General features: G+C 61.2%; 1 protein-coding gene across 1 annotated transcript in view; it reads left to right on the top strand.

The window, feature by feature from the left end:
• Positions 1 to 1,497: 1,497 nt before the first annotated feature.
• The window catches only part of CTXND1 (cortexin domain containing 1), a 36,309-nt gene continuing 25,517 nt past the window's right edge, over positions 1,498 to 12,289 (top strand). The window contains exon 1 of the mRNA XM_043553880.1: positions 1,498 to 1,576. The gene's annotated coding sequence lies outside the window, so the exon portion shown is untranslated. The remainder of the gene's footprint in view (positions 1,577 to 12,289) is intronic.

The raw sequence follows: 12,289 nt of genomic DNA, 5'->3' as shown, positions 1-12,289 counted from the left end.
GTCCTTTGCTCGTCCAGCCGGCCGGCCTCCCTCCCGTCCTGCTTCGCCAACCCCTCCCTGACGGTTCTCTACCCTTCCACACGAGCCCTCAAATCCCTGCGTCAGGCTGAAGAGAAAACTCTACCTGGAGCCGGACGGGGACGCGGTAGGCAGGGCTCCAGAGTCCGCTGCTTTCCGTCCATGAATGAGGATTGTGTCTTAGCCGATTCAAGTTTCCTTCATCCCCCCCCCCCCCCCCCCCCCCCCCGTTAAAGAGCAGCCGTTGGGTTTGTTTTCGTTTTCTAGAAAACAGACCACATTCCCTTACACGTGTCTATTCCTAGCTGTGTGTGGTTTTGCCCTTCGAAAGGGCACTTCAGTCTTCTCTCGGGTTCGCGCTGGTCAGCAGGCGCCCGAGAAGCGGGGCGTCTGGACGTTGTCTCGCAAGCCACCAGGTCGTTGGACGCGGCTATTTCCACCTTCAGTCTGGACCGTGACACCCGCTGCAAACAGAAACCGTCGTCCCGGCTTCCCAGTTGCAAAGAAAGCACGCTCGCGAAAAGGGCTTTGGCTTTGCAGAGGCGCGACCTGGGGTTTCACAGACTTTTCCTTCTCGCCTCTAATCGCATCGCCGGACTTTGCAAAGCGCCCCGGCCTCGCTCCCAACTTTGGTGGAAACGCTCGGCTGGCTATTAAGCATAATGCAGGCGGATGCTGAGCGGGCACTCCACCCGTCCCTGTCCCCGTCAAGGGAGCCTCTGAGGGTGCGCTTTGGAGGAGCCAGGGGGGCGGCTAGGCTGCGTGCCCTCCCCTCACTGCGCCCCTCCACCCCGCACCCCTTCCTCCCCGTGCCCCCTCCCCTCAACCCCTCCCCACGCCCCTTCCTCCCCGCGGGCCCTCTCCCCGCACCCCTTGCTCCCCGCGCCCCCTCTCCACACCCCCTCCCGCACCCCTTCCTCCCCGCACTCCTTCCGCTCGCCCCTTCCTCCCCGCAACCCCTCCCCTCATCTCCTCCCCGCACCCCTTCCTCCCTGCGCCCCCGCCTGTGCACCCCTTCCTCCCCACGCCCCCTCCCGGCGCCCCCTCCGCGCCCTCTCCCCGCACCCCTTCCTCCCCGCGCCCCCTCCTGTGCACCCCTTCCTACCTGCGCACCCTCCCGCACCCCTTCGTCCCCACGCCCCCTCCCTGCACGCCGCACCCCCTCTTCCCCGCACCCCGCGCACCCTCTCCCTGCACTGGCACCGTGCCTCCTCCCCTGGGGCCCCCTCCTCTCCGTGCCCTCCCCCCCCCCCCCGCGTCCCCTCCTCCCCGCACCCCCTCCCCGCGTCCGCTAGGGTGAAGTTTCGCCATGCGTTTCCGCTTGAACGGCTTCCAGCCGCCTCCCCTTTAAAGCGCCGGGACGGCCGCGCCTCCGCTCACAGCCCCCGCCTGCGGCCGGGCCGGGCTGCCCGCGCCTCCGGGGCGCTGACTCAGCCGCAGCCGCCCGCCGCCCGCCGCCCGCCCGCCGAGCCGGGCCTGGGCTGCGCCCCGCGCCCCGACCCCGCGCCCCGACCCCGCCGGCCCCGGGACCCGCGAGCGCACGGGACGGCCTCGCCAGGTAAGGACGCCCGAGCCTCCCCGGGACCCGCCGCCGCGACAGCCGGGGGAACGGGGCGCAGCAGCCTGGGCGCGGGGAGCGGGTCCGCCCAACGGGGTCCGGGACCCCTCGGCCGCCCCCTGCGCCCCGGGGCGCGGTGCAGGGGAAGCCGCGGCCGCCGGTGCCTGCGGGCTCGGGGGTCCGGGGCTGGGAGCTCGCACGGTGCAGGGGGGGGGCGGTGAGAGGGCGGGGAGAGGGTCCCCCCAGACCGAGCCGCCCCTCCCCACGGGGCCGGGGCCCTGTGCCAAGGCCCGGACGCGGCGGGGAGGGGGGGGGGGGAGTTGAAACGGAATCAAAGTTAGAAATTCCTTCTTGTCAAGTTCAGTGCGTGAAACCCAGTCCCTTCTCGCGCTGACAGCTACATGGGCCGGATTTTTCATCGTTTAGCGGGTGAAGGTCACAAGGGATATAACTTCTGGGAAAACTTCTCTCAGTGACAGCTTTTCTAAAATGACAAGTGTCACGTTTTGTCCTGATCTAACCCAAAGCCTAGTACAACCAGCCCAGTCTTGCCCCCACATCAGTGCAGGAGTGAGGATGCCTCTGGGAGACGTTTTGGGGAAATGTAGCACGGAACTGAATTCTTTAAGACAGTCTCTGTTGCCCCCAGGGAAAGTTCTGGAAGGGAAAGGCTGTCAGAGAAGACCAAGGTGATGCACCTTCTCACCGAGACTCTGGGTTAAGGCCACGGTGTGGCCGGGGGACCCAGGGACCCGGAAACAAAGCCCCAGGGCTCTCATGCGGCCCTGGCCGGGGAAGTTTCTGTCCTGATCCACGTCTGCGTCAGCTTGTGGGGTCTCCAAGCTTGCGCGGGCTTCCCGGAGCCTCCCTGCATCCCAGCCAGGATCAGCACCCGGACACAGTCCTACTCTTCTACGGAAACTCTGTGTCCGGTGGACTAGGGGGTCTGCGCCCGGGGTCTGTGGGACTCAGTCCCCTGTGTAATCACCTGACCGTGGTCCTTGCAAACCTGCAGAATGGGCTCAGGGCAGCGTAAAGCCAAACATCCACGGCCTTAGAGGGGCTCCACCTTGCATTTGGACGAGGGTTCCATTTTCAGGGACACCTCCGTACAAGGCCAGCTTTGAGGACCCTCTGGGAGGGAAGCCGTGGAAACCAGCCCTTACCTCCGGAAAACTGATGACTTCACATTTATCCAAAAGAGAAACTGAGGGTAAGCTGTTCACTTACTCAGTGCGATCTCTGCGTTAGTATACTCCTGTCCTGAGCGATTAACGCCTTGATCATTTTTCTCGGCCGTATTTATTATTTATGAACAACATGCCCATGACGAATGTGCAAAGTATAATGTGTCTCTGAACTCAAGCCAATTCGGAGAATTATAGCAAACCCCTGGCCATTAGGTACTTGAAATGTGAGTTTAAATTGAACAAGGTTATGGTGAAATAAATAGGTTTTTTTCAACAGTACGGACCTTGATTCGCCTGAAAAAAGTAGTTGGTCTCGATGTTCGGGGACCGCTTATAGGCTGCGATGTACAGGATTGCTTCTTTCCGGTTTATTTCCTTCCTGGGTTAATGAGACAGGCAGCCGTTCTGAACAAACTGCCTTGCTAGTTAATCTTCCTCCAGCAGATATTTACGCTCCAGACCACACCATCACAGCACAGACTCAAAATCTTCAGTCCCAAGGGGCTTGGTGCAGAGTACTATTCAGTGTAGCAGTGTTGACATGCTTTCAGTGGGAAATGAGATGGCGATATGTCCTCAAATTCTCCTGTCCAGCCACAATAGAAAGAGCCGTGCTTATAAAGCTGACAACGTTCCAAGACTCTGAGGTTAATGCTTCCGTAAGTTCTGGCCTGGAAGGGGACCATCACGGCTCTGCGTTTTGGCACCCAGGGCTCTGGAACCCGTCCACAACAGTGAATTCTTCAGATACCTGGCGCTCACGTGAAAACATCAGGAGGGGCAACACTGTCAGATATTTTCATGGTTTGGGAAGAAAACATCCCTACAGTCAGCTGGCTCACGGGAGTCCGGGCGTTTTCCTGACGACTCGAGATCAGCCCTGCGAAAATCAGCTCCCCTCACGTTCGTGTCCGCAGGAGGAAGAACCCTGATGCCTGCAGCCGGCCGGGTCGGCATCCAGGCCTGGCTGTGCCGCCGTGGTCAGGTGACTGGAAACGAGTTGCCTTTCGGGCTTCGATCCTCTCGTTCGTAAAACGCAGGAGAACCAGCACCTGAAAGCCCGTCTCATTAGCAAAGCGCTTACTGTATGCTCAGCGTTCTGTACGTGCTGTTGTCTAACTCCCGGGGCGACAGTCATCCTCGCTTCCCCGTGATCGGAGAAGCAGCGGGACTTGGCCAAGGTTGGCTCAGGGTAGGAGCGCCGGTGTCGTACCTGTGCTCCACCTGCCCGGGGTCGCCGCTCAGAGAACGTCCGTGATTGGGACTCAGGCTCCACACAAGGAAGTGGACCCGTGCCGAGCCGCGATGACCAGCTGCGCTTTGTGAGGGTGAAATTAAGTGAGCTAAGTCATACAGAGGCCGCAGGGGCAGGCCCTCTGTGCGTGGGCTCTAACTGCTTCCGAGACTCAGTTTTCCCGTTTGTAAACTCAGGGACCCATCGCCTTCTTTGCCGGGTGGTTGTGGGAGTCAGAGAGGGCGATGTATGGATGAGCCTCGCACACAGCAGGTGTTTTACAGAGGTCCTGTGAACCTTCCTGCCGTCGTCCGCCCCGTGTTCACGGTGGACGTGTTCTCTGTATGTTCTCTGTGCGTCCAGCCCCGATGGCTGGACGTCTCTGGAGGTGTCCTTGCTGTGCGCCCAGGGTCACTGATGTTTCAGGCCCTTCCAGGCGGAGCCCCCTTGGGGAGCTTATTTCAAGGACAGAAGGACAGTGTATCAGGTTGGGATTCCTAATCCCAGAATCCCTAGCCCGCCACTTACCCCTGAGCCACAGGCTTCCTCGAGGCCCCTGCGGATGAGCACCCCGAGGCCTCAGCGCGCCCGCAGTCTGGCCTCAGGCCCCTTTAGTCCTGTCCCGCCCGGGGCTGCTGGTCCCCAGCCCTCTCCTCAGGGCCCGCACCGTCACCTTGACCCTCAAGGTGTCACCGTCCCGAGGTCAAGGACAGGGGCAGACAGAGGATGCACAACTGACACGTTCCCGCCTGGCCTAGAACTTCTTGGACTTTCCGACGGAAAGCCTCTAACGACCCAAGAAGGAATGTGCCCCGGGGGCCTCCGTAAGGGTCTCGAGGGACACATTTCATGTTTGGTATATAGGGCCACAACCTATTTTTATGCTTTAAATTGTTTTTAATTATTTATTTTTTAATTAAAAAATTGTTTTGTTCTACTCCATAATCCTTTTGCTTAATAGAAAGCAAGGCAGCCCAGCACAATACCATTCTGGGAAGCAGTGTCCTTGTCCCCTGCCAGGGCCACACTGTCACACTCTCGGTTTATACATGCCTCGCGGGCGCAGGGAGTGGGGGAGGGGAGGCCGTGCCCTCGGCCGTGTGTCCTTCTAAAGGATCCGCCTCCTTGTGCCTCGGCCCCATGGAACCCACAGACCCCAAAGTGGCATTTCATCCCTGCCCTTGGGATGTTGTGGTGGCAGGGGTCCCTGAGTTCAGCCTGGAGATGGCAACAGGGTCACAAAGACAGGAGGTCATGCGACCGGCCGTGCAGTGCAGGCCTGGGGCAGACGGCGGGGGTTGAGATACGACGCCCTTTCCACGGACACCAACAGAGACGCACGTTCTCATGCTCAGGCGGCCACGATGAGTTGACCAGATGCCACAGTCATGGTGACATCTGTTTGTCACCCAGCGTCTGGCATTAGTGGCCAGCAGGTGGCCTGGAACTGTGTGGCCATTAAATCATGCCCAGCTCCCTCTGGCTACACTGACTTCTCCTTGGCTCAGGTGGAGCTCCCTGTGTTCTAGAAGGCTGCAAATTTATGGCACACATCTGTCGTGCCTCCCTCCCTCGCCCAGAGCAGACATTGCTAATCAATCATGACATTCTTTCCCACAGAGCCAGAACGAGGCCTCAGAACCCTTCTCAACAACCGCCCGGAGCCAGCTGGTGAAATGGCATTTAGTTGGTGACGGCCCCTCACCTCTTCCCCTGCCCCTCCGATAGCCGGGAGGGGCACTGACAGGAAGCACCCCCGTGCAGCCCGGCGCCCCCACACTCACTAACAGAGCACAGACCGCACGTGGTACGCCCCCAGGCTGTCCGGTGCAGGGTTCCCACTGGGCTCGGGGACCCCAGCCGGACCCACCTCGGGCTGCCGTGGCACAGCTCCCCAGACCACAGGCCCCGAACAGCAGGAAGGGATCTTCTCAGAGTCCTGGGAGCTACGAGTCCGAGTTCAAGGTGTAGGCAGGGCCGGTGTCTTCCGAGGCCTCTCTCCTTGGTCTCTCCTCCCCGGATCCTCACTCGGTCCCTCTGTGCGTGTCTGTGTCCTACTCTCCTCTTCTTAGAAGGACACCAGTCAGTCCTATTGGCTTAGGGCCCACCCATATGACTCCATTTTACCCTAGTCACCTCTTTAAAAGACACTTGTCCAAATACAGTCACATTCTGAGCTACCAGGTTAGGACTTGAGCAAATGAATTGGGGGGGGGTGGGCAGGGGACGCTATTAAGTCCATAGAAACGTCTGTTGGAATGAGACTTGAACTTGTCCCATCTGTAGCTGAGGGTATGGTCCAGGCGGGCACCAGCAGTGGGCCCCGTGCCCTGGGACGGGCACAGCTCCGGGTCCCTGGGAGGCGTGGATGCACCTGCTATCCTAACTTCCATCAACAGGGTGGCCGCTCGGCTTCCAAGATGACCCTCCCCTTGGAAGCTGCCTATTCCCCCTGAGACAGGAGGTGCTCTCTCAAGGGGGCCAGCGAGCTGAACAACCAGACATCTGTTCTCAACTCGGGAAGTGACCTGGGTCCCACTGAAAGGCAGAACTGCCCAGTGGTGGTCACGGCAGGTGTCCCCCACGTGGAATGGGGCCGGATGGTGGAAGGCGGAGAGACGATGCCCTCAGCTTCTTGCATTCACTGATTATGGGACCCTGGGGATGTTCCCCCAGGGGCACATGAGGGCCTTTGCTTCTCAGGCACCCCTGACCTGGTCCAAGTCCCGATCACCCCTCTGCTGATCCAAGTCCCGATCACCCCATCAGCAGAGGAATCACCCCTCTGCTGTGAGCCACCCTTTCTCACCGGTAAATGGAGGTATGAATACTGGCCTCCGAAATTTCAAAAATTTTTAATGTTTGTTTATTTCTGAAAGACAGAGACAGAGAGAGACGGAGGGAGGGAGAGAAAGCATGAGTGAGGGAGGTGCAGAGAGAGAGGGAGACCCAGAATCGGAAGCAGGCTCCAGGCTCCGAGCTGCCAGCACAGAGCCCGACGCGGGGCTCGGACCCGGGAACCGTGAGATCATGACCCGAGCCGAAGTCAGACACTGAACCGACGGAGCCCCCCGGGCGCCCCTTGACCTCTTAAATTTTAGGAAGAGAAGTGTGACTGAGTCTGAATCTGACGATGAGAACAGAGCTTACGTCGCAAGAATGGTGCAGAGAAGTTCTCAGACACCCCCTCCGGAGGCTCGTTACCAAGTGCACATTCAGAGGCCCGGCCTCCAACCCGGAAGCAGAACTTCCCAGCCCAGAGCTGGCAATGCACACTTTTTACAAACTCCGCCAGAGGTGACCAGGCGCACTAAAGCCCAGCGTCTGCCGTTGGAGGATTGCGGTCCCTGCCTGGGGAATGAGGGCGGCCGGCACACTCACTTGGTCTACACTAGGAATCCCTCAGAGTCCCCCGCCCTCCCTGGGCAGAAACAGGGACGCCCCTTGTCCCCTTGTGGCTCCAGGGAGACGCCCGTGAACTCCTACGCAGGCTTCACCCAAGGGCATGTCACAGTCAGCTGGTTTGCACACAAGTCACGGCGCAGCCGGCTGTCCGCACTGCCTGTGGCCAAAGCCTCGCGGTCAGGCCGGCGTGGCCTCCACCGTCACGGCCCAGAAAATCACAGAAATCACAGAAGGACGCACAGCGACGCCCGTGTGCGGAAAGAACCCTGCTTGTAGGTTTAATGTGATTGTGCCTTTTAACCGTCTCTCCCTCACAACGGAGGCCTAGGAGCGCTCCAGTTTCCATCGACGCACCAGAGAGAGCCTTTCGGATTTCCTTTGATCTGTCACACGGTATTTTTGTCACCTTTATGTAGAGTGAACTTTGGAATCACAGACAGTTTGCCTCTTTGCAGGACGGAGATTTTAATAGCTTAATAGCCGAGTGCTTTGGATTCAGGGCAAGAAACGTTTACCATCTATTTTTAAAGCGTACTTTCTCTTGGAAAATAATTTTCCGATGACTCAAGTTACGGATGTGCTTTGTAGAAGTTCTGGGAAATACTGAAAAATATAAACGAAGGAAGTCACACCTAGCTGGGGTGCCAGGCACGTCACCAGCCTCTTAGTGGCTCCTGTGGCTTCTGCCCCCGTGCACACGGTTCCTGGTGTCTCTGTTGGCTTGTCACGCGGTTCCTCGTGTCTCCGTTTGCTTGTCTGCTCAGTGCAGTCACTGAGGACCAACCCTGGGAGCCACGGTCACCAGCACAGGAGGCTGTGGGGTTTGGTGGCAAAGGGGGGAGGGACAAAGGAAGAGACTGGAGGGGGGGTGAGCCAAGGGCCGTGGGCAGTGGGCAGGACTGGAGCAGTGGGGCGGGCAGGTGGCATTTCAGGGGAGCAGGTGGTGGAAAGGAGCAGGGGAGGAAGGCACAGAGCGTCGGGGTGTCCGTAAACGTGCCTGCAGACTCGGGGACCCTCCCCCACAGCGGGTGGAGCCCACAGCCCCTCCCCCTGCACCCAGCTGAGGCTGGTCTCTCCCGGGACCCTCTCTGTGACCCTTGAGCCCCCAAGCGAGACGACACAGCTCCCAGGGAAAAGCACCAGCCGAGCCCACTCACCTTCCAGATGCATGAGCCAAACCAGCGGTGGCTGTTTTTGAATGAATCCCAGCAGCTGCTGGGAGCAGGGGAGCACGAGGTCCCACGGGCGGCCGGGTGGGGTCGGGGCCCGACCCCCAGGTGCTCGGCCAGGACCCTCCCCGCAGAGGGCTAGAAGTCACAGCGGCTGATGCTGGACCTCCGTCTGGTCATCGGACAGAGAAGCGGTTCCGAACTCAGGTTCTGATGCTCACCACCGGAAAGTCAGCACCCGAGAGACAGTGAGTGACGTTGGGAGAGGAAAGGACACGTTTGCTGCAGCCGGGAAGCCGGCCACCAGGGAGGACGGTGGGCTCATGCCTCCGAGACTGCCTCCCTTGTCCAGGACGAGCCGGAGGGTTGGGAAGAGGAAGGCGCGGGAACAGGGAGGGGGCTGCGTGCAGGAGCGGGTGCCCAGGGGGTCACTCGTATGTCGAGGTGACCCTGAACGACGTGCTGGCATTCTCGGCCGTTTTTCAATGTGGTTGGGCCTTGTTGTCGTCCTTCACCTTCAAGGCCAGCGGTCTGCAAACCTCCAGCAAAGTATGTTATTTCTGCTACAGACCAAGGGGCTCGGGTCAGCGAGGAGGGAGTGCATGAGCTTGAAGTCAGTTCACCCTCTCAACCAGCAGAAGGGCTGTTGGCGGCTCTGTGCACAGGCGCCTCCCAGTGCTTTCCATGACATCACGTCTCTAATACCACCGCCCTCCCCTCCTTCCCCGCGCTGACCCGCTCAGTGCACTCATCAGCCCTCCGGGTTTGCCCATGAGGAAACCGAGGCACAGAGAGGTTAAGTAAATTGCTCAAGCTGCACTGCCGGTTAATAGGATTTGGGCCGAGATTCAAAACCCTGCTCTCCCCCTTACCCTCTGTCCCCCTCCATGGAAGCTTCTAGAATACAGATGGGGCGGTGTCTGTGGAGGTGGAAGGGCCCTTCTCTGCACGGCGGATCCGGCCCGTGGGGCTCCCGGACCAGCAGCAGCACCGGCACCGGGGAAGCTGGTAGGAACGCGGCTTGCATCCCTGTGGCAGCCTGGCTCTGGCCGCGGGCCGGCGCGATCCGGTCTGCCCGACGCCAGAACCATGAGGCGCTGCCCCGTCCACCCGCGTTGCTCCACGCCGGCTCCGAAGGGACACCGCTGCGTCTTCCCCGAGGACGGTCGTCTGCTCCTACACGTCCTCCTGGGAGACGGGGGGGCGGGGGGGGGGGCTGGCCGTGGGCAGGAGGCACCTGCTGGCCCCGCCTCCCACCGTCAACCCTGTGCGGGCTGCCCCTCCTTAGGGTCGCGCTTATCAGGATCAATGAAAGGAATATTGTAGCATCTGTGCTTCTGACACACCCTTCACTTCCTTCACCCTGTCCTGAGCACAGGACCTTTGCACATGTTCTCAGGCCTCGTCTGTTCATTTGAGTCTTGCTTGCTGGGATCGGAGGAGAGAAGGCGTTAGCAGGGTACAAGAAGATGGCCTTAAGTTGAGCGGAAAAGAAGCCAACGCTTTCAAGGACTCTAAAGAGGGAAGGGCAGTTAGTAGCTGCGGGCTGGACGGCCCCTCCCGTCTCCCACACCCTCGGTGACTAGGACGGGACGCCGGCCAGCGTCCGAGTGCCAGTGTCAGCATAGAGGCACCTTGGGCAGGGATGGCTGGGCCCGGTGCACAGCGGTGGACGCCCCCAGAGCCCGGCTCCTTCCCTGTCCCCAGACGGCGCGGAGCACTGCAGGCCGGCGGACCTACCGTTGTGCCCACAGACCCGCCACCGTGCCCACAGACCCTCCGCTGTGCCCACAGACCAGACCCACTGTTGTGCCCACAGACCAGACCCACTGTTGTGCCCACAGACCCACCACTGTGCCCACAGACCCGCCACTGTGCCCACAGACCCGCCACCGTGCCCACGGACCTGCCGCCGTGCCCACAAACCCACCGTTGTGCCCACAGACCCGCCGCCGTGCCCACAGACCCGCCGCCGTGCCCACAGACCCGCTGCCGTGCCCACAGACCAGACCCACTGTTGTGCCCACAGACCCACCACTGTGCCCACAGACCCATCACTGTGCCCACAGACCCGCTACCGTGCCCACGGACCCGCCGCTGTGCCCACGGACCCGCCGCTGTGCCCACAAACCCACCGTTGTGCCCACAGACCCACCGCCGTGCCCACAGACCCGCCGCCGTGCCCACAGACCCGCCGCTGTGCCCACAGACCCGCCGCTGTACCCACATGCACAGAGACGCCCCTCCACATTCACGGCACCGTCTATACAACCCACCCCGAGAGGTGGGGTCTCTGAGGTGTTACGTGAGGAGGAACAGAAAGCCACCAGGCCTCCCCACCGGTGACTGCTGAGCCAAGCGCAGTTTGGGACGGCCAGTGTCCGACGTCTGGACCGCGCCTTCCGGGCGCTCCGTCGGAGGCATTATCTACGCTTGAGGGGCAAGGAGAGAGACGCTTTTGCACCTGCAATTTTGTGGGAAAGGAAGGGCGATGATAAAGCCGAATAGTCTGGATTCTCCTAACCCGTCCCTACCCGCCCAGCCCGACAGCGGAGCGCTAGCCTTTGGTCCCGGGCATCGGCTGCTGCCACTGGGCTCCACCCGCCCCAGCCCTCACCACCCACCCCGCTGCGCACACCTGGCCTTCGGGGCTCCGGAGAGCATTCCAGAGTGCTCGCCACCGTGGCGGCGGGCAGGTGCGGGGCCCCCCTGGCCGGTAGCCTGCCTTGGTGCCATCCCTCGAAGACGTCTGACTTCGCGTTCACCCGGCCACAGCGGCTCCCAGGGCGGCCTCGCTGGCCGAGCCCACCGGATCGGTCCGGGTGGCGGTCAAGGGAGGTGGGCAAATGCACTGTGCTCGGCCTCCTTCCTGAGCGAGGAGGTTGAGAGCAGTCTGAGGGCTGGGCAGGTGGAAGCCGAGGCTCGGTGGCCACAGATCCAACGCCCTTGACCTTCCGGTCGGAAGGGGGCACCGCCAGTAGAGCTCCAGCTGCGCGTGGCCAAGCAGAAAGAGAGGCACCGCGTCGCCAGCTCGGAGAACCGTGCAAGAGCAGAAATGCTGAATTTTATGTAAACTCTGCCAACGGCCGATTTTTAAAAATTAAAACAAAATTCTGCTTCAAGCCGTCGTGTGGGCCAAACGTAACGCGCCTGCCCGGTGCCGCAGAGGGGGGCCGCCTCGTGGCCTTGGCATCGTGCGGTGGGGTATGAGGTCCCGCGGAGGCCCAGCCGAGACAACAGACCATTCGGGGCTGTTCTGGAGGGGCCGTGCCCTGGCTTCCCCTTCCTGCCCTGGGGCTGTCGGGACCCTGGGGCCTCCGTGCCAAGGCTTTCTGACGCTCCTGACTTCTTCCCCAGCCTCGCGGAGCCGCCTGTGGGCCAGGGGAGTCCCTTCGGATCTCAGAGATGTCCGCTGTGCCACCAAGTCCCCGAGGCACGGAGTGCGGGACCTCCTCGGGGCAGGCGCTCGCTCTGGGACCCCTCCCTGCCTCGAAGCAGAGGGGACGGGCACGCAGAGTGGCCATCTCTGTCTCTCTTTCGGGGCCCGAGCCTTCTCAGCCCCTGTGACATACAGTAGGCTCGCTGAGCTCTCCGTCAGCAACGCTAGTCCCCGCTCGGGCCGCCGCACGGGCCTGCTTCCGGAACAAAGAGCGTTAGACCACGAAGCAAGGCAGAGGGAGGCCCGGGGCCTCACTAGCAAGTGGGGGAGAATTGA

Source organism: Prionailurus bengalensis, chromosome B3 (genome assembly GCF_016509475.1).
Source record: "Prionailurus bengalensis isolate Pbe53 chromosome B3, Fcat_Pben_1.1_paternal_pri, whole genome shotgun sequence".
In the NCBI taxonomy this organism is placed as follows: Eukaryota; Metazoa; Chordata; class Mammalia; order Carnivora; family Felidae; genus Prionailurus; species Prionailurus bengalensis.
Note: the sequence above shows the minus strand (reverse complement) of the source record. Positions and strands in the feature narration are given on the sequence as shown.